General features: G+C 34.8%; 1 pseudogene; it reads left to right on the top strand.

Annotated features, from left to right (window-relative positions):
- Positions 1-280: 280 nt before the first annotated feature.
- On the top strand, positions 281-23,705 carry LOC136774955 (general transcription and DNA repair factor IIH helicase/translocase subunit XPB-like; annotated as a pseudogene).
- Positions 23,706-24,009: the final 304 nt, after the last annotated feature.

Here is a 24,009-nt window from a genome sequence, read left to right as displayed (position 1 = left end):
GGAAATTACCGGCCAGCTGATGGAAATAAAAATAAAGTTAGCAGCAGTACAGAAGTATTCATCGGCGAGAAGATGGTATTACTTAGAATTACTGGAGATCCGTTTTTTTAAGTTCCAGCAGCCAGTTATGTCAGCAATGCACTGGTTATTAGAATTGTTGGTCTTTTGAGTTTGACAGCTAACACTTTTGATGCATATATCCAGAGACTTATCAACTAACTGTCATTTAAATTTGAAATATATTATATTACTTGTAGTTTACCTTAATTATTATTAATATCTCAAAAGACCAAGCTAAACCAGTATACCCGATGGTAATATTGAATTTACTAAGTTATGTACGTTATCATATGGTAAAGTATGTATAATTTATTAAACTGTTTAAAATGCATATAGATAAAAATTAATAGTTTATTTAGTTATTCTTATTTCAGCTCAAGCTTATATTCAAACACAACATGTACTTTGTTGAGACTCTCTATCCAGATGTACTTTTAAGGTTATTGAAAACCCCTATTCCTCAAGAATGCTGATTAAGAAAGATTGTAGATGAAACAGAGAAGGGGGGATGATGTTATATCCACTCATTATAAACATAAACATTTTCAAGTAAGTACGTTGTAAATAAAATTTGATTAATTAAAACAAACCTACGTATGAGGCAATATTTCATGGTTTACAGTTTGGTGCCATATGCCCTAATCGTTCCTGGAAAAATGCAAGCACCAGCAGGTACTACTAAAGTTACAGAGGAATTAGTTACAGTTCTAGAAGATATTACTACTATTTATAACAAAATAGATAAAGGAGATGAGGACGAAGAAGGAGATACGAAAATCAAGACTGCTAGTTTTGAAATAAATCAAGAGAAAGTTGATGTAATCGAAAAGAGAGATGTATAGAATTGGAGCATCCTATACTAGCAGAGCATGATTTTCGAAATGATACTATTAATCCTGGCATCAATATTGATTTAAAACCATCAACAGTTTTAAGGCCTTATCAGGAGAAATGTTTGAGAAGGATGTTTGACAATGGTTTAGCAAGATCTAGTGTAATAGTGTTACCATGTGGTGATGGAAAAAGTTCAGTCGGAGTCTTAGCTTGTTGTACAGTATGAAAAAGAGCTTTGGTTTTATATAACTCTGGAGTATTGGTTGAGCAGTGGAGACAGCAATTTTAAAAATGGTCAACTGCTGATGACTCAATGATATGTTGGTTTACTAGCGAAGCAAAATATAAGCCAATGGGCTGTGGTATTTTAGTTACAACATATTCCATGATCACACATACAAAAAATGTTTTTGGGAGGCTGAACAATTAATGAAATTGTTGCAGGAACAACAATGGGGTATTATGTGGTCTTGTATGAAGTGCATAAGATTCCTGTACAAATATTTCATTGAGTACTAAAAATTGTCCAAACCCATTCTTAATTATGTTTAATGATTAAATTATTATGAGAAGGTGATAAAATTGTAGATCTTAACTTTCTAATCAGTCCTAAGCTTTATGCAGCCAATTAGTTGGAATTACAAAAAAGAGGTTTTATTGTAAGGGTACAGAGTTCAGAAGTTTGGTGCCCTATGACACTCGAATTTTATAGTGAGTATCTGAATAAAGGAATGATAAGCAAAGAGCTATTGCATTATGTATAGAATCCAAATAAATTTCGTTGCTGACAATATTTGATCCGATATCATGAAAGAAGAGGAGATAAATTAATTGTTTTTTCTGAGAATGTCTTTGCCTTAAAGCATTATGCAATAAAACTAAATAAACCTTATATTTATGATCCTACTAGTCAAAGTGAAAGAATACAAATTATAGAGAATTATAAATTTAATACTGAAGTTAATAGTATATTTTTAAGTAAAGTAGTAGATACACCTTTTTATTTACTAGAAGTCAATGTTCTTATACACCCTTATAAAAAAAATCGATAGAAAGCGATCAAATCTCTATCAAGTTTTATCATAATCTATTGTTTCAATCGTTACTTTTTCCTGAAACGATAGAGATTTCTATCGTATTTTATAAAAATGTATCGTTGTTGAAGTTAATAGGGAAATGACCTAAAAAATTTTAATCGTAACATATGTAACGTCCAGAGTTGTACGATTACTAATTTTAACACGATGCTCAACTACGATTTCATATCGTCGCTGAGCCTTTAGGTAGCGTTATTATATTCTTTTAAATAAGGCGTCGTAGGTAAGGAAAAATAAAACCCTGGGCGTACAAAATGAGAAGAAAATGTGAAATTCAGAATTAAAAACAATATAATTCAAATGTTACCTGATAATGATGAACAACAATAATAAAAAAAAATGAATGAAGAAGGTAGAAGGGAGACTCTCCTATTGCTGCTTATTGGACTACGGTCGTCGTTGCCGTAGGGAACCAGGGATGATTGTGTGAGTGTTCGGTGAAAAGAAATGTGTGCACTGAGTCGATTGTAGCAATTTTTAATTTAGTAATTAATTCACTTGGTTATAAAAAAAACTACTGCTCTTGAATTTTAACAATATTATGAATCGCGAACTTTGTCTCACTTTCTAGGTTCAAAACTTATGCAATTTCTTGAATTTAATTGACTTAATCAAACGTACGAGATGAGTGAAAGTAAACAAAAAATGAGTCTAACTTGGAAAAGAATGAATGAAAGAATGCATGCAGCGTCCATCCGCTCCGCTCTTAAATAATTAGCTAAGGGGGGGGGGGGGGGGAAGAACGTCGCGTCGCCTTCAGCCAATCAGAAGGCGCTACTGCCTAAGCTTGGGTACGCTAGAGAATGAGACAAAGGGTGCTGAGCTTGCACCTTTTGTATACAATCGTTTACTTATAACTAAACGCAATTATTAAATAATATTAACAAAATTTAAAGATTAATACGGCATTAGCCGTCGCATGAGCAAAATGTGTCCTAATCCGGACGCGAGAGAAAAGTAATAATAAAAAAAAGGAAAAAGGAGGAACTGCGAGAAGAAAACGATCACCGTTTTAGGGTTAAAAATCCCACAACAATTAAATTGTTAAACGGTTGACCGCTTCCAAGGGCGAATTATAATAGAAAAAGATTATGCACGTGGCTACCTGTGGTTCGATATCCCGTTACTCATGGGACCGGATATCTAATGTTTCTTGTTCCTATGGTTGGACTTATATAAACGGTGGCCCGAATGGTTACGGAGAAGAAAAAAACGCTAAAATAGTTAAGCGTGAAGAAAAAAAAAGTGCCCGAATGGTTACGGAGGAAAAACGCTTAATATTTTATCGCAATTATGTTCCCCATGGTTTATTGGGGTTAGGAAAATCGAAATTCCAATATCTATCTTCGTAGATAATCGAATTTACAAAGTTCGATTGTTTTCTTTTCGCTGAAAGGTTTCTCTATGCAAATAAAAAGCATGCTTGCAGCAAAGGCATGTGTTAAGTGGGACAATGAAAAGCAATGATCTATGGCAGATGTTACAAAAGATGTGGTTAACATCTTTTGCAGCTCTAAGACGGTGTTGGCGAATTGTTGCTAGGATACTTCGTTTGTTGTCCGGAAGGGCGGCCTCGCAATAGGCACAGATCCTTTGGGCTAGATTGGTCCTAACATATTTGTATAGTAACCGCTCACAAACGAAAAATTCCTTTGGGGCCATGCTGATAATGAAACGGATTTGATGGTTAAAATTTGGACACAGGATGTATTAAAGATAGAATAGAAGAGGCATAAGGCAGTAAGCGTGAGATCCGCTGACTAGTGTCTGAGAGAAACGTTATCGCGAGTAACATGACTAACGGTGGGTTCCTGAGGAAGCAAACAAAGAGGGAGAGAAAGAGAAAATAAGGAAGAGAACAAAATTAGTATTTGTTAAATAAATTAGGGGAAAAAATATGGAGAATTGTAAGATGAGGAGGATTTTGGGCATTGAAGAAAGTATGGATTTAATGTGCTGCCTGCAATCTTTTATTCCCGACTAAGGGAAAGTGCTAGCATTTTAAATGACCAAAAAGGCAAAATAGATTACCCAACAGGAAAGAATGATTAATAAAAGAAAGATTATTTAACAATCGAGTTAATTAATTCCTTTCTAAGAAAGGGGGAGGAGAAAAGGAGCTGGGTCCGCGCGGCGCGATGGTAAGGCGATAGCTGGCGCGTTTTGGAAATATGAAACATTTTTAAATATAAATAAGACATTTACTTTTAGACGCAAGGAAAGATAATGAATGAAGCATTCTTAAATATAAATAAGACATTTACTCTTAAACGCAAGGAAAGATAATGAATGAAACGAAATGTTCAAGAAACAACTTCAAGGGATGCTAATGATCGGTCTGAACAAAATAATGAAAGTATCGAAACAATATTACATTTACTCTAGAGTAACAAATCTATTTAAAAGGAAAAAAAATTCGGGAACGCTTAAGAAATAAGAATAATCGGCCTGGACGTTACACATATCATATGTTATCATTCCAATCGTATTAAATGGGACTCTGACGAATAAATTTTTATCATTTTTATCATATTTCTACAGAACGAAAAGTTTATCAAGTTCAATGAGGCATTCACAAAATGGTTTTAATAGTTTCCTGTCATTTAAAATTGTGACCCTGTACTATTTTACGATAGTACATGTTCACTAAAAAAATATACATGTATTTCTGTAGAACCCTGAGATATATTATGGTCACATTATCAAGGCCATAATATCATATCATATACGATTGTCCAACCTATCATCGGGACTACAGTATAAAGTTCGGTGATTGATAGGTCATAAAAGTAGAGTAACGATCGTGGCCCATAAGTCGTGTGTTAAATGGGCCTAACGAACTACGGCCTCCCGCGACTCCCGAACATTCAAGTTGAATTTTCGGAAGAAGTCGGACTTTGGGTCTGATTGGTGGTACCAATAACTTAATCGGCTCCGCCAATTAGATTTAGAGTTATGAAGAGTTGGGGGTAAGGAGCCAACAGCTCGTTGCTGGTGTCTCCCGATTTTTGCGACACTCGTAATCTAGTCCTGAAGGAGATCAGACGCGATTCTGGCAACTCGTACTTTAAGAGTGTGGAAGCTGTTCTGCTCTGCCCTGCTCGACGCTGTTCTGCTCTGCTCTGACCGACTCTGCTTTGCCCTGCTCAACTCGACTCGGCTCAACTATACTCTGCTCGACGCTGCTCTGCTCAGCCCTGCTCGACGCTACTCGACGCTGCTCTGCTCTGCCCTGCTCGACGCTGCTCTACTCTGCTCGACGCTGCTCTGCTCTGCCCTGCTCGACGCTGCTCTGCTCTGCTCTGCCTGACTCTGCTTTGCCTTGCTTCCGTCGAGGGATCCAGCCGCCTCCTTCAACTTCAGCGGAAAAGGTTGTAACGTTATTCTCGTCAGTGCGAGGGGCCACTCACACTACGGGTTTTCCCATTACCCTCGCCCGTCCTTTTCTATCGGTATCAGGGCGCCAGTTGGTCAGTTGGGTGGCCAACAACCCTACGTTATCAATTGGGTCCTTCGACCCCATTCTCTATGCATCTTATACGGCCCTGCGGCCATGCATATGGACGGTAGCGCTAGCCAGGGTCGCTCAGTATGCTAGGTCGTGGAGAGAGGGGAGGGTCCCTTACGGAAGTCCGAGCCTCGCAGACCTGCCTGCTGAGGGGCATACATTTCTCCCTCACCACCCACACACAGGTGGTGGTGAGGAGTGCGGGAACATGCGGTATCAATTGCCAAAGCATAGCGTTTTGCCAGGAGCGGACCACCACGGAGGCAATGTTCACGGCCCGTCCAGCCATAGCGCACGCCTATGGGATTACGGAGGGCACCGGGACACATTCCAACGGGCTAACTACGCCCCTGCACAACCCACTATGCATTGGCCGGTATCCAGTCGTGACGTACGTGCAGGCTGGCCTATAGCACACGCCTCACGTACGCGAACCGACCCATGGATGTCTGAGTGCCGCGTCACGCGCTCACCAGCACGCACGGACACATCAGCACAGTCCCATGGTCGCGTTCCGACTGCCTGCTATGGCAGTCTGCGCACGACATTCGCGCAGCCTGCTTGACGCGCGTAACCAACGTTCAAGCCAGACTCGATGTTCTATTTCCCCTCCTCGTGGGGACTTATAGACACTGTCATTGTTTTAGGACTCCCCGAGGCCGCTTCTCCTTATCTCAGGTTGCCTGGGTTGTTTGGCATGGCCCTGCCTTACTTCTCAGGACAACCTGGACATCGTTTACTGGAGCGCCGGTCTTTTCATCCGGGCCTCTGCCTGTCAACGGGGTCTATCCTTGACGTTAGCTATAATCCACTCGTGAGCCTATCTCACGAGTCGGTAACGTAGGGATTAATAATATCCACTGTTCGGTAGCTTTTATGTTCTTTATTCGGTATCTCGTATACGTAACGGGGAACTTCGTTACAAGGTTAGCGGGAGTCCCAGCTCCTAGAAATCCTTTTTAATACGAGTAAAATTCGGAAAAACGCGCTTAATCGCCTGGAGATTGTCGAAAATCACGAGTTACGAGTTAAACCTGCTCCCAAAGTGTGTGAATTGGGTATTAGAGCCATAAATCGAACTTTGGAATAATAGTCTAACGTCGAGGAAACTTTGAGATTAGCAATTAATTCAAGGACCAAGTCATTTATGACCTTTCGGATATGGAATGTATATAGATTTATATGTAACTTACGTTAAATTCTTTTATCGATTACCGTGTATATTGTAACGAAGTTCCCCGTTACGTATACGAGATACCGAATAAAGAACACAAAAGCTACCGAACAGTGGATATTATTAATCCCTACGTTACCGACTCGTGAGATAGGCTCACGAGTGGATTATAGCTAACGTCAAGGATAGACCCCGTTGACAGGCAGAGGCCCGGATGAAAAGACCGGCGCTCCAGTAAACGATGTCCAGGTTGCCCTGAGAAGTAAGGCAGGGCCATGCCAAACAACCCAGGCAACCTGAGATAAGGAGAAGCGGCCTCGGGGAGTCCTAAAACAATGACAGTGTCTATAAGTCCCCACGAGGAGGGGAAATAGAACGTCGAGTCTGGCTTGAACGCTGGTTACGCGCTTCAAGCAGGCTGCGCGAATGTCGTGCGCAGACTGCCAGAGCAGGCAGTCGGAACGCGACCGTGGGACTGTGCTGATGTGTCCGTGCGTGCTGGTGAGCGCGTGACGCGGCACTCAGCAGCCATGGGTCGGTTCGCGTACGTGAGGCGTGTGCTATAGGCCAGCCTGCACCTACGCCACGACTGGATACCGGCCAATGCATAGTGGGTTGTGCAGGGGCGTAGTTAGCCCGTTGGAATGTGTCCCGGTGCCCTCCGTAATCCCATAGGCTTGCGCTATGGCTGGACGGGCCGCGAACATTGCCTCCGTGGTGGTCCGCTCCTGGCAAACTCTATGCTTTGGCAAATGATACCGCATGTTCCCGCACTCCTCACCACCACCTGTGTGTGGGTGGTGAAGGATATATGTATGCCCTTCAGCAGATAGGTCTGCGAGGCTCGGACTTCCGTAAGGAACCCTCCCCTCTCTCCACGACCTAGCATACTGAGCAACCCTGGCTACCGCTACCGTCCATATGCATGGCCTCAGGGCTGTATAAGAATGCATAGCAAATGGAGTCGAAAGACTCAAATGATAACGTAGGGTTGTTGGCCACCCAACTGACCAACTGGCGCCCTGATACCGATAGAAAGGACGGGCGAAGGTAAATGGGAAAACCCGTAGAGTGAGTGGCCCCTCACACTGACGGGAAAAGCATTACAATATAATACCGTACTAAAGTCTTGCCGTTTCCGAAAATTTGGATATGCGCTTACAGTATAGTTGAAGGATCGGATTCGGTTATAAAGAGTGATCGGGATATTCGTTCAGCTTCGAATTTCAGTTAGGTTTAGTTTAGTTGGTCGCGTTTAACCAGGGGTGCATCCCGAGGTCGAATTCTCCCCGAAAGGAGCTACCTCGTTCGATCACCTCGTGGGAGTACAGTTCGTTTTTCTCGTTGGAAGGAACCCCGGAGGTGAATTCTCCCCGAAAGGAGCTACTCCGTTCGTTTCTCTTCGAGAAAGTATCGTTTCGTTTCGGTGTAAGGTCGCAGGAGAAACACCTGCCTTGAGAAGGCCTTTAGTTTATTAGTTAGTTAGTAGAGAAATTCATTTGATTAATCCCGAGCACTCCGGAAAACCGTCTTCCAGGCCATCCGTAATTATAGTTTGGTAGAATATGAAGAACCATCTATGCGCTATGGAATTCGACATTACAGCGATGTCTTTACGGAAATATAGAGAATTTATTATCGAATATATTGTGTAGTACTTTGACCCGAACTGCCAAATCCTTCCGTATTTTACGTTTCAGGAACTCACCCAATCTCCGCTTACGCAATCCTAACCCTATATTCACTGAGCTAGTTGGTATTGCCGTTTACCGTATTTTGCGATCACTACCGTACAGTGGTTCTTTAGGGAACCTGGCGCCCAACTTACGTTTTAGATTTTGATTGAGTTACAGTTTACGAATATCAAAGGGTGCGCCAAAAATTTTGTAGCGTAGCAATATGTAACGCCAATTTTGAATATGATTAAATCGTAAACTAACGATACTGTACATCGCACGTAAAACCAATCGTAACCTATAAAATTTTTATGATAAGTTCTCAATAGTATTTTATCGTAATTCTACGGAATGAAAAGTTTACCAAATTTAATGAGGCATTCACGAAATGGTTTTAATAATTCCCTATCGTTTAATATGTATCGTTAATTTTGAATATGATTAAATCGTAAACTAACGATTCTATAAACCGCACGTTGTAACAAGGCAAATTCTCTTGCTTTGATACATAGTTTATTTCTAATTTTTTTTTAAACGCCGCGCTCAAATAAAGTTGCTCTCGATCCCAGGTGGCGGCGCTGTGCCCGCGCGCACAGCTGCCACGCTCGCCTGGGCGAACGAAAAGTTAAGCGCAGACACACCATATTCAAATGTCATAAGGACCAGACGGCCACAAGAGAAATAGGAAGCTTCGACTGAAGAGGAATTGTTCCATGTAAGTGGAAGGACTACTGAAGTTGACGCTGTTGGAAGGAAGAACGGATCGTGGGAGGAAATTTAATTACCCTGGCTGCATTCCCGCTACTGTCCATCCTAACCTACAAAGATTAATAATGCTGTGCATGCTGTCCATAAGTATTGCTTAACTGTTATCACTGCATGGAGGTAAGCGTTGTGGCTCCCGATAGGACCCAACGTTTCATTATTTATAGATCTTTTTAAATTTAATAGTGTCTCCGGTGCAAGCAGGGCGTGGTAGGTCCAATAAATAGAAGTGTCACTCTGACTCTAGTTATAAGAGTCAAATTTAAGTCAATTCTCGGGCCTTAGTTAATTCCAGTATCTTGTTATGTATATCCAGGAAAGGTTTCTTTTGTGTAAATAGTTAAGTTTGAGATGTAGCAGCCTGTCCGGTGACAAAATTTAGGTTTTATGCCACATATATATTAGGGTGGCCATTAAAAAAAAAATTTTTTCCGGTGCTTTTATTTTGTTAAGAATGATGAAAAAATAGAAATCCAATTTTTTTAGATTTTTTTGAAGCCGTTAAATGGTGCTGATATCGTTTTTAAAGTTAAAAATCCAATGTTCTTCCACTTTTTCGATGTTAGATGTAAACCAAAATTCCAATAAGCTTTTAATTTGTCAAAAATTATGAAAAAAAGAGATCCTCAAATTTATAGAATTTTTTGAAGCCGTTAAATTGTGCTAATATCGTTTTTAAAATTAAAAATTTAGATTTATTGAAAACGATTTAACGAAATTATAAATTAATATTGTGCTTTGAAAAGTCCTTTAGTTAAATTACAAGAAAATGTAATAAAAAAAATATTAATCCAGCACAATATTAATTTATAATTTTGTTAAATTGTTTTCAATAAATCTAAATTTTTAATTTTAAAAACGATATCGGCACCATTTAGCGGCTCCAAAAAAATCTAAAAAAATTTGATTCCTCTTTTTTCATCATTCTTAACAAAATAAAAGCACCGGAAAAAATTTTCTTTTTTTCTGGCCACCCTTATATATATATTTTGTTTCTTTCTTTACTTATACGCTTGTATATAGTTTGTATCATACAGTACCTCCAGATTAAGGGCTAATATTATATTCTGGATAGAATATTGTTAATGAATTGGTGCATAAGCACATTAAGAACGGGAGATTCAGAGATTCCGTTAGACAACCCTAGTCATCTAACTTTTCTGGTAGTGATTTAGATATTGATGGACTTGGCTACGCCTTGCTTAACCTGCTGTTACCTTTTTTGCTTGTGTTTTATATTTCCTACAGGAATAGTGCAGCAAGTAATTAGGTTCTTGAAGGGCTAGCGTTGGATGAATTTGGAAAGAGTCTTCTCTCCAATTAGACTTATTTATACCTGGACTGAGGGCCATCTGATTATTCCACATCCTCAATATTATCTAATATTCATATTCATCTTTCTTATTTATGTATAATTACTTTCTTGTGAAAAAATATAACTTCATGGCTCTTGTCTTTATGAGATAGCAGTAGATTTGGGGAAAAATCCCATGTATCTTTATGTAATTATTTAGAGTTGATACTTGTAAAGTAATAGACAAAGCAGTTATAAAATATAATTCCTGTTTTAATTTTCATTAATGTGTAATAGTAATTTTCCTTGAGAAATCACTTTAATTTCATTGAATGCCACTTCCTTGAAAAGTCTCAAGCCGGCAAGCCTCAGACTGGCTCATGTACAAGGTTCATGAGCCTGGCGCTCTTTATAAGTAAAGTCTGGATGCCTTTGTGCTGATTTCGGTTAAAATGTGCTTTCCCCGCATAAGCCAAAAATCATGTCACAACGTAAAACCAATCGTAACCTATAACGTTTTTACTACGAAATTTCAATAGTAGTTTATCGTAATTCTATAGAAAAAAAAATTTATCAAATTCAATTGAGACTTTTAGGGATTGAAAGAAATAGTTTACTATGGTTTAACATGCAATATGCATGAATATTGAATATAATCTGTAACGTGGTGGCACGTTACAGAAATTTCCTTGCCCCCCCCCCCCCCCCTATTCCCCTGGGACTGACTTAGTGTGTGTGGGAGTGAGTGAATGTGTATGTGAGAATTAGTTATAAGTATTGTATTGATGATATTACTTATCGAAAAATCTTTGTGAACTTATGAAATATGTTCTATAGTGTAATGAACAAAGTATATGTCTAAGGATTCAGAGGACCACGGTTCAAGTCCCATCAGAGAATCAGATTTTTCATGGGTAAAAATATATGAAATCATAAAAGCATTAGAAATGAAAGTAATTTACGTTAAATTAAAAGCAAGAAAAATGTAGTAGAGACCTTAAAAAAACATTTTTACTACCACTGTCACAAAGAATTATAGAAAATGATAATATGCTATTCAGTCTTTGAATAGTAAATACACGATAAAAATGTATTGAATTTCTTAAAGTAATAAACGATAGCGTACTATTAATTTTCTATCGTAAAATTCATATCCCACAAAAAACAGACTTCGCCTGTAAAAAAAGGCGGCAAGTACATAAACCATCTAGCATAAATAATATAGTAAAATTATTTAATTAAAAAAAGTAGTGAAATCCAAATATTAGGCAAGTATATTTTTTCACCTTACCAAAGTTAAATTTTCGAAAAAAAAGGAACAAAACAGTTACTTGCCGGGCCCGTAATGTCCATGCACAGTGGGAAATTGAATCGTGTGTGAGATTCAGCTATAGCGTAGTATAGCAAATGTCATGTTAAAATACAGAGTGAAGTTAGCCGATCCACATACGATTCTATTTCTCACTGTGCATGGATATTACGGGCCAGGCAAGTAACTTTTTTGTTCCTTTTTTTTCGAAAATTTAACTTTGGTAAGGTGAAAAAATATACTTGCCTAATATTTGGATTTCACTACTTTTTTTAATTAGATAATTTTACTATATTATTTATGCTAGATGGTTTATGTACTTGCCGCCTTTTTTACAGGCGAAGTCTGTTTTTTGTGGGATTTCATAACGTTTTGTAAGAGTATAATATTTAAAAAATTAAATTATTCTTTTAATTTCTACAGATTTTAAAGAAAATCTCCACCCTTCTCATGTTTTGAAACAGCAGCGCTTAACTAATAAAAATATATATATTTATATTGATAAAATATCGCAGTCAACACATTGATTTTATTGATATTTGTAATGTATTTTGTATAAATGAACTTTATAATTAATGCTCAGGCTAGTTTTTTAATGTTTTCAGTTTCACCATAATAAAAGTATGATTAAATTTATCATAATCAATAAACATACTTTCAACATATAAAAATAATGAAATAAAATGTATATATTTTAATTAATTTACATTTTCTGTTTATGAACATTTGACTTGTTACCAACATCTAACTTTGCCAAACTTCAGTAACTCCCTCAGCTGCTTCAGGTGATACAGGGGCAAGACTGGAATTTTTCATAATCAATAAACATACTTTCAACATATAAAAATAATGAAATAAAATGTATATATTTTAATTAATTTACATTTTCTGTTTATCAACATTTGACTTTTTATCAACATCTAACTTTGCCAAACTTCAGTAACTCCCTCAGCTGCTTCAGGTGATACAGGGGCAAGACAGGAAAAGCAATTCGTAAATCTTCAAATAAGATACAATGAAGCATATAATCGAAGTTGGCATTGTCGTTTTGCATACGCCGTTTCTTTTTAGCACCAATCATTGTCACCTTTATGCTGCTAACACTTGACAAAGGTGACATGAGAGATACATTGGCAAGTCGTCCTTATAACATTTCCTGTGCCAAAGTCCTCAAATTTTCGTTTCGTAAATTTCTATACACTTGAAACTGGTCTGATTTCTGGTGCTGCAAAATGCAGTCGAAACAACTAATTTTTAGACTGAGTTTTTTTCCATTGAGAATAAACGTGCATTTTTTCATCCATACCAATGACCAGTATACTGCCTCTCGTCTTGAATAATTGCATAGGTAATGGAGAAAAACAATCAGCAGCTATTAACTGCATTTTATATCATTTTATCCAATAAATCTCATACTTAAATTGTGGCTGAGCAATGGATGACGTTTATCTGAAAATTGGCTTATTCTTACTTTGCCAATCTTTCAATACTTTTTATATTTGCCTGTTTCAAGTCTCAGAATACAGGAGCGAAAAGCATAATCTTTGATCCAACTCCAATAGTCAGTATGTGTGCGAAAAATCCTCATTGGATTTTTAATTGAATTGTACCAAAAGTATTTAAGTCAAAGCACAAGTATTACTGTTTGCTATAATACACTTGCACAGTGACTGTAAAATACTAAATGATAACACTATGAGTAAGCCTGAAATCAAATTCATCATTTAAGAATTACAATTCCTCAAAGAAAATAAATATTTGAAGGTACATGAAGCATCTTATTTGCTTACCGACATTTGACTTTCTATCACCATCTGACTTGCCAGACTTCACTGGTTTCATCAACTGCTTGAGATGATACTGGGGCAAGGCTGGACAAGCAATTCGCAAAGCTTTGAATAAGCTACAATTAAGCATATAATCAAAGCAGACATTGTCGTTTTGTATACCACGTTTCTTTTTAACATCAATCATTGTTAGATTTATGCTGCTAACTATTGACAAAGGTGTCATGGGAGATACATTGGCGAGTCGTCCTTATAACATTTCCTGTGCCAAGTCCTCAGATGTTCATTTCGCAAATTTCTACGCACTTTTGAAACTGGTCGGATTTCTGGTGCTACAAAATGGAGTGGAAACCATTAATTTTTAGACTTTGCTTCAATTGAGAATAAACGTTCATTTTTTCATCCATACCAATGACCAGTATACTACCTTTGGCGCAGAATACTAGTATAGGTAACAGAGGAAAACAATCAACAGTTATTAACTCAATTTTACAGAATTTCATCCAATGAGTCTCATCCTTAAATTATGGCTGTGCAATGGATGACGTTTTTCTGAATATTGGCTTATTCTTACTTTGCCAATCTTTCAATGCTTTCATCTTTGCCTGTTTCAAGTACCAGAATGCAGGAGTGAAAAGCATAATTGTTGATTCAACTCCAATAGCCAGTATGTATGCGAACCTTCCTCCTTGGATATTTAATTCAATTGTACCAAATGTATTTAAGTCAAAGCACAAGTATTACTATTTGCTATAATACACTTGCACAGTGACTGTAAAATAATAAATGTTAACACTACGAGTAAACCTAAAATCAAATTCATCATTTAACAATCTCAATCTTCAAAGAATATAAATTTTTGAAGAAACATGAAACATCTCAGTTACTTACCAGTATTTGATGTTGCTCCATCTCCATTTTCTTTAGTGCTTGGTGACTTAACTTCCTTGAGACTAAAGATCTGTAATATTTGGGTGTCTTTGCGTCTTTTGTAAACATCTATTATTGTATAATTAGCTTAAATCCAAACACTAGTCAACTGGTACTCTACGTAAATGAAGGCTCATCGGAATGCTTCATATTTTCCAAACAAGCATTACTATAATTTAGTCTGAAATATTTGTACGCATATATGATATTTGTTTTATTTAAAATCTTCCTTAATCTGCATCCTCCAATAACAGGGTATTTCCAAGATTTGATACATTATTTGGCACTGGTTTGGCATCATACTGCAAACTATGAAATGGTGCCTTATATATAACTTTATTTTAATAAAACAAACTTTTTTTACAATGCACTTACTTTACTTAAAAACCTTTATGTTAATTGCTGTTGAGACACTACCATGTGTCTTGATTATGAGTTAACGTAACAACCTCATCCTTCTCTGTTTCATTTACAATCTTCCTCAATCTACATTCTTCAATAACAGGATATTTCCAAGAATTGTTAGAGCATTTGGCATTGGTAGGACTTCAAATCAGAGCTGCATACAAGGAATATGCATATGAGGAATATTATATAACCTGCAATAAAAAAAATCCCACAAAGTACCACCAAACATTAAATTTTATATATATTTTTCAATACAATATGACTTATCTGATAATCTTGCTGGCTCCTTCATGTTTCTCCCTTAAATTATCCGTAGTTTTGATTATATTACACTATTACACTATCATTACAGCCAATTCATTTTTATAAAAATATTAAGGTTATACCGGTAAACCTTACAATTCAATTGACATTCAATTGACAGCTAACAGTAGTCGCCATATTAGTTATCGATTATATCGATTATTTAAACGTCGCGTTTGTAAAAATTACGTCATTTTCTTTAGCGATTAACTTCAGCCCGAGACATACATTCTGGCTGGAGAAGAAGAAGATGACGGAAAGAAATTAAATTCGTTATATATATAGCTAACAGATTATGAGATCTCTGGATTGCGTGAACCAATTTTGATGTTTATGGGCTCAAATAAAAGCTTGTTCCAAACCATTTCAAGAAAAGCTTTACTGAAATCATGACAGTGTTTCATTTACGGAGAAAAATCTATTTAAAAATTGAGACAGCCAAACTTGCTGTATAAGATACAGTAGTTCCTCGACGGCGGTATAGACATGTCTATACCTACTTTTATGTACTTGCCGTTGAGACACTACCGTGTCTCTTGATAGCGCTTTATTAATTACGATTCAAAAGCCTCATTAGAAATGATAGAAAAGTTTTCTATCGTTTTCTATCGATTTTTTTTATAAGGACAAATACCATTGCATGGTGAATCCTACAGATAAGAAGCACAGCGTTTGGGAAGAATTATGCGAACTAAGAAAGGTTGGCACTTGGTTGGTAAAATAAGTTAGAAAATTAAAAAATCCTTATTTTTGTTTCATTTTATAGGAGCCATTGCTGCAGAATACAATGCATTCTTTTATAAATTGGTATCGCACGAAACTATGGAAATGCATTTTTCTCGAAAATGTCAAAGTTTTCTTATTGAATCAGGATTACGCCTATCAAGAGATACGGTAGTGTCTCGACGGCAAGTACATAAAAGTAGGTATAGACGTATCTATACCGCCGTCGAGGCACTACTGTATCTTATACAGCAAGTTTTGCCGTCTCAATTTTTAAATCGATTTTTCTCCGTGAATGATACACTGTCATGATTCAAGTAAAGCTTTCCTTAAAATAGTTTTGAACAAGCTTTCATTTGAGCCCATGAACATCAAAATCGATTCACGCAATCCAGAGATATCATACTCAGTTAGCTATATATATATCGAAAATTAAGATTCTTCTTCGTCATCTTCTCCAGCCAGAATGTATGTCTCGGGCTGAAGTTGGCCGTTAAGAGGAAAATGACGTCATTTCTTCTCAGCGTTGCCAACCGGTTAAACTCAACGACAAAACCACTGTTGTGAACTATCAAATAAAATCGATGTAATCGATATAATTAATCCGGCGACTACTGTTAACTGTCAATTGTAATGTGAGGTTATTTATATTTAATACAGTGAGGTTAATCATTGCTATGTTAGTGAATGTGTTAAATTTTCAAAATGACAAATGAATTCGAATAATAATGACATAAGGTGTCGACAAATATTAGATAAGTATAACATTACATTTTACAATACTAGATGTTAATATACTTTGTGGTACTTTGTGAAATTTCTTTTTCAGATAAATTGAGATAGAACATTTCTATTATCATTGCTGAGGATAGTAGAGCTGACTGGATGAAATAAGATTAATATTTACTTATTTTCAACACTGAGCCAAGGAGAAGTATACTTTCAACATTTATGTGTATCGGTGATTATCAGGAGCATATTAATTAAATTAAATTTTTAAGATATTTGATAAACGTATGCTAAACATCTAGGTATGGAAATCATTAACAAAATTCATGTTTAACTTTTTCTTTTCTTTAAACTCATATGGATTTCAACTGCCTGATAGGTTATATCATATATATGAGCAATTTTCCAGGAGATAATAAAGTTTCTGTTTACTACGATTAGATAAAAATGAATTTTACAATATAATATGTCATATATTGTTTGGTATTTGTGAAATCGCTTATTCAGATTAAATTGAGACAGAACATTTCCATTGCCAATTTCATTGCTGATGATAGAGCTGACTGGATGAAGCAAGATTAATATTTACTTATTATCAACACTGTGCCAAGGAGAAGTATACGTTCAACTTTTATGTGCATCGATGATTATCAGGAACATATAATTTAAAAGAAATTGTTAAGATATTTGATAAACGTATGCTAAACATCTAGGTATGGAAATCATTAACAAAATTCATGTTTAACTTTTTCTTTTCTTTAAACTCATATGGATTTCAACTGCCTGATAGGTTATATCACATATAAGAATAATTTTTCATGAGACAAGAAGAGTTTCTGCTTATTATATATACAAACAATTTTCCAAGAGATAATAAAACTTTCTTATTACTATGATTAATGAAAAGTATATGAATATTTTCTAATCGTTATTTAATATTCAATTATAATATAAAAAAGTATTATAACCAAATATTTATCTACGCTTCCTTAATCAGAATAGAAACAAATTACTATTATCTCCAAAATAATTATTCAAATGTAATTTTTTATAAAAATAACATTAAATTTTATAATATAATATATAATACATTTTTTGGTACTTAGTGAGATTTTATTTCAGATTGACTTACAATAACGTGTTTATTGTGTCTGTGTGCAGGGTTGAGCTGTAATATTTAATAGAAGAAGTCAGAAATGATACCAGTTTACCATAGAAAGAGCCATAATGAAAAGTTAATATTGAGAGTTAAACGTAAGGTAAAGGTGGAGAAATTACAAAATTTGGAAACCAATTTTTAATAGTGAATAGCTTGCAGGTGATTCTTGGCATAATAAACTCTTTGGAATATATAAGTTAATTAAATAATAAATATAATGATAACATCATCTAGAAATGAGACCATCACAAGAAGTCATCATTTTAATATTTTCTATGCAATAGAATATACAGTGAAAAATTTTGCGACACTGAAAGCAGTATATCCACAAAAGAGAGGCTTCCATTGCATTAATTTATGTATTTTCTAGTATATTAATGCAAAGAAAATACAAATGGCACTATATAGTTTGCTTGAAAAAGAACCCTGATTCATAGTTGATATTGGGAGTAATAGTTAAGAAAAAGGTAAAAAAAGGGATCAATTTCTAAGCAAATTCTTGAAAGTGAAGGGCTTGTAGGTGATTTCAGACATAAAGTTTTAGAAATATAAATCAAATAGTTAATGAATATTATAATAAAATCATATAGATGTGTAAAGATGATAATAATTCATGATTTCAATCATTTACATGTGATGGGGCATACAATAAATAAATTTAGGAAACTGAAAGATGTACATCTATATAAGAAGAGATGAGGCTGCCATTTCATTAATTGATGTAATTTCAAGGTTATATTTATGATTATAAAATATAAATGGCACTAGTATGCTGGAGAAAGTGCCATAATTCAAAGTTGATGTTGAAAGTAACAGTTAATAAAATGATGGATAAATATGTTAATTTATAAGAAAATCCTTGAGACTGAAGTGCTTGGCAGGTGATTTTGGGTATACAATTGTGGAATTAGAAATCACATAGTTGATGAAAATAATAACAAACTCATGTAGATCTGTAAATATGACAAGAATTCATGATTGCAATATTTTACATGTGATGAGGCATACGGTGAATAAAATTAGGAAACATAAAGCTGTATATTTAATAAAGAGAGGCATCCATCGTATGAATTGGTGTATTTCCTAATTTATATTAATAAAAGGAAAATATAAATGGCACTAGTGTGCTGAAGAAAATGCCATAATTCAAAGTTGATGTGTAGGGAAACAGCTAATAAAATGATGGATGAATATGAGTTAATTTATCAAGAGACACGGAAGTGTCTCGACGGCAAGTACATAAAAGTAGGTATAGACGTGTCTATACCGCCGTCGAGGCACTACTGTATCTTATACAGCAAGTTTGGCTGTCTCAATTTTTAAATAGATTTTTCTCCGTAAATGAAACACTGTCATGACTTCAGTAAAGCTTTTCTTGAAATGGTTTGGAACAAGCTTTTATTTGAGCCCATAAATATCAAAATTGGTTCACGCAATCCAGAGATCTCATAATCTGTTAGCTATATATATAACGAATTTAATTTCTTTCCGTCATCTTCTTCTTCTCCAGCCAGAATGTATGTCTCGGGCTGAAGTTAATCGCTAAAGAAAATGACGTAATTTTTACAAACGCGACGTTTAAATAATCGATAACTAATATGGCGACTACTGTTAGCTGTCAATTGAATGTCAATTGAATTGTAAGGTTTACCGGTATAACCTTAATATTTTTATAAAAATGAATTGGCTGTAATGATAGTGTAATAGTGTAATATAATCAAAACTACGGATAATTTAAGGGAGAAGGATGAAGGAGCCAGCAAGATTATCAGATAAGTCACATTGTATTCAAAAATATGTATAAAATTTAATGTTCGGTGGTACTTTGTGGGATATTTTTTATTGCAGGTTATATAAAATATTCCTTATATGCATATTCCTTGTATGCAGCTCTGATTTGAAGTCCTACCAATGCCAAATGCTCTAACAATTCTTGGAAATATCCTCTTATTGAAGAATGTAGATTGAGGAAGATTGTAAATGAAACAGAGAAGGATGAGGTTGTTACGTTAACTCATAATCAAGACACATGGTAGTGTCTCAACAGCAATTAACATAAAGGTTTTTAAGTAAAGTAAGTGCGTTGTAAAAAAAGTTTGTTTTATTAAAACAAAGTTATATATAAGGCACCATTTCATAGTTTGCTGTTTGATGCCAAACCAGTGCCAAATAATGTAACAATTCTTGGAAATACCCTGTTATTGGAAAATGCAGATTAACGAAGATTGTAAATGAAACAAATAACGTAACAATTCTTGGAAATACCCTGTTATTGGAGGATGCAGATTAAGGAAGATTTTAAATAAAACAAATAATGTAACAATTCTTGGAAATACCCTGTTATTGGAGAATGCAGATAAAGGAAGATTGTAAATGAAACAAATATCATATATGCGTACAAATATTTGAGACTAAATTATAGTAATGCTTGTTTGGAAAATATGAAGCATTCCGATGAACCTTCATTTACGTAGAGTACCAGTTGACTAGTGTTTGGATTTAAGCTAATTATACAATAATAGATGTTTACAAAAGACGCAAAGACACCCAAATATTACAGATCTTTAGTCTCAAGGAAGTTAAGTCACCAAGTACTAAAGAAAATGGTGATGGAGCAACATCAAATACTGGTAAGTAACTGAGATGCTTCATGTTTCTTCAAAAATTTATTTTCTTTGAAGATTGAGATTGTTAAATGATGAATTTGATTTTAGGTTTACTCGTAGTGTCATCATTTATTATTTTACAGTCACTGTGCAAGTGTATTATAGCAAATAGTAATACTTGTGCTTTGACTTAAATACATTTGGTACAATTGAATTAAATATCCAAGGAGGAAGGTTCGCATACATACTGGCTATTGGAGTTGAATCAACAATTGTGCTTTTCACTCCTGCATTCTGGTACTTGAAACAGGCAAAGATGAAAGCATTGAAAGATTGGCAAAGTAAGAATAAGCCAATATTCAGAAAAACGTCATCCATTGCACAGCCATAATTTAAGGATGAGACTCATTGGATGCAATTCTGTAAAATTGAGTTAATAACTGTTGATTGTTTTCCTCTGTTACCTATACTAGTATTCTACGGCAAAGGTAGTATACTAGTCATTGGTATGGATGAAAAAATGAACGTTTATTCTCAATTGAAGCAAAGTCTAAAAATTAATGGTTTCCACTCCATTTTGTAGCACCAGAAATCCGACCAGTTTCAAAAGTGCGTAGAAATTTGCGAAATGAACATCTGAGGACTCTGGCACAGGAAATATTATAAGGACGACTCGCCAATGTATCTCCCATGTCACCTTTGTCAAGTGTTAGCAGCATAAAGGTGACAATGATTGGTGCTAAAAAGAAACGGCGTATGCAAAACGACAATGCCAACTTCGATTATATGCTTCATTGTATCTTATTTGAAGGTTTACGAATTGCTTTTCCAGTCTTGCCCCTGTATCACCTGAAGCAGCTGAGGGAGTTACTGAAGTTTGGCAAAGTTAGATGTTGGTAAAAAGTCAAATGTTGATAAACAAAAAATGTAAATTAATTAAAATATACATTTTACTTAATTATTTTTATATGTTGAAAGTATGTTTATTGATTATGAAAAATTCCAGTCTTGCCCCTGTATCACCTGAAGCAGCTGAGGGAGTTACTGAAGTTTGGCAAAGTTAGATGTTGGTAAAAAGTCAAATATTGATAAACAGAAAATGTAAATTAATTAAAATATATACATTTTATTTCATTATTTTTATATGTTGAAAGTATGTTTATTGATTATGATAAATTTAATCATACTTTTATTATGGTGAAACTGAAAACATTAAAAAACTAGCCTGAGCATTAATTATAAAGTTCATTTATGCCAAATGCATTACAAATATCAATAAAATCAATGTGTTGACTGTGATATTTTTTCAATATAAATATATATTTTTATTAATTAAGCGCTGCTGTTTCAAAAAATGAGAAGGGTGGAAATTTTCTTTAAATCTGTAGAAATTAAAACAATAATTTAATTTTTTAAATATTATACTCTTACAAAACGTTATGAAATCCCACAAAAAACAGACTTCGCCTGTAAAAAAAGGCGGCAAGTACATAAACCATCTAGCATAAATAATATAGTAAAATTATTTAATTAAAAAAAGTAGTGAAATCCAAATATTAGGCAAGTATATTTTTTCACCTTAGCAAAAGTTAAATTTTCGAAAAAAAAGGAACAAAAAAGTTACTTGCCGGGCCCGTAATATCCATGCACAGTGGGAAATTGAATCGTGTGTGAGATTCAGCTATAGCGTAGTATAGCAAATGTCATGTTAAAATACAGAGTGAAGTTAGCCGATCCACATACGATTCTATTTCTCACTGTGCATGGATATTACGGGCCCGGCAAGTCACTTTTTTGTTCCTTTTTTTTCGAAAATTTAACTTTTGCTAAGGTGAAAAAATATACTTGCCTAATATTTGGATTTCACTACTTTTTTTAATTAGATAATTTTTACTATTTTATTTATGCTAGATGGTTTATGTACTTGCCGCCTTTTTTTACAGGCGAAGTCTGTTTTTTGTGGGTAAGAAAATCCTTGAGAGTGAAGTGCTTGCAAGAGATTTTGGGCATACAATTAGGGATTAGAAATCACATAGTTGATGAAAATTATAATAAAATCATGTAAATGTGTAAATATGAAAGGAATTCATGATTTCAATATTTCACATGTAATAGAGCATATAGTGTGTAACTTCAGGAAACTGAAAGCAGTATACCTAAAAAACATAGGATTCCATTGCATTAAATGGTATATATTTTATATTTTATATTAATGAAAAGAATATATAAATGTCTTTGGTTTACCAGAAAAAGAGCCAAAATGAAAGTTGATAGTGAGAATAATACCTAAGAAAAAGGTGGATTTAGAGGTAAATTTAGAAGCATATTCTTGAAAGCTAAAGGCTTTAAGGTGATTTTGGGTATGAGATGTTGAAAATATAACTCAAACAGTCATTGAATCCTAGGTTAAATGCCTCTAAAAGTGTAATTATGATAAGATGTCATCATTGTAATATATTGCATTTTATTTAATATATTAATAAATAAATATCTCGAATTGGAGCTTTACATTATGGAACGATGAGAACATTGGAAAATGTTTTGTTAGATTGAATTAGTTAAAATAATTTTTAATTTTAATTCCTATATTCTTACTAAACGTTCTAAGATCCCACAAAAAACAAGCTTCGCTTGTAAAAAAAGGACGGCAAGTACATAAGTCGTAACTAGCATGATTAAAATATAGTAATATAAAATATTTTAATTAAAAAAATAGTGAAATCCAATTGTTAGGCAAGTATAAATTTTTACCATGGCGAAAATTGAAATTTGGAGAAAAATGTAAATAGTAATACAAAAATTACTTGCCGGGCCCGTTGTATGCAATCGTATTGAATAGCCACATTTTTAACTTACGAGAAGCAACGCTTATATAGCAAAGATAGTGACTTACACATGGATATTACAGGCTCGGCAAGTAGTTTTTTATTACTATTTACTTTTTTCCAAATTTCAATTTTCGCCATGGTAAAAATTTATACTTGCCTAACATTTGGATTTCACTATTTTTTTTAATTAAAATATTTTATATTACTATATTTTATTCATGCTAGTTACGATTTATGTACTTGCCGTCCTTTTTTTACAAGCGAAGCTTGTTTTTTGTGGGATATAGTTATTACAAACTATCTGGAATGGATGAGGTATTGTTTTTCATTACGAAGTTTTTAAAATAGTTTTGCCAGAAAAAAAAGTGTTTTTAATTGTAATGAATTTTTAGGAGCCAAATTTGATGTATAGGATTAGAGAGGAATAATGTCATTTACTACAGCAAGTGTTATCAGCAAATGACAATGATGCCGACGAAGAAAGAATACATGGAGTATGGCCCAGATCGGTATAATAAATAAAATAATAATATTCATTTATTTATATTTTAATATACAATATTTACTTCATATGTTACATTACCGTTTATGAGTAGAGTAGCAATGCGGTTCCGATGACAGGGAGTGGGGGAAGCTGTTTGTGGTGTGGAAGGGGGATGAGTGGGAATAAACTTTCTTAGTATGGTAGCGGTGGGGATGAGGAAGGAAAGGGTCTTATAGTGGGTTCGAGTTTGGTTAGGGAGGGTGGGGGTATCTTTCACCCTATGTCACAGTTGGAAGGTCTTATAGTGGGACCGAGTTTGGTTAGGGAGGGGGTAT

Source organism: Prorops nasuta, unplaced genomic scaffold (assembly GCF_024137725.1).
Source record: "Prorops nasuta isolate Cenicafe-Biocafe unplaced genomic scaffold, Cenicafe_Pnas_1.2 PNAS00007, whole genome shotgun sequence".
NCBI lineage: Eukaryota > Metazoa > Arthropoda > Insecta > Hymenoptera > Bethylidae > Prorops > Prorops nasuta.
The sequence above is the reverse complement of the archived record's forward strand: the minus strand, read 5'-3'. Positions and strand labels throughout refer to the sequence as shown.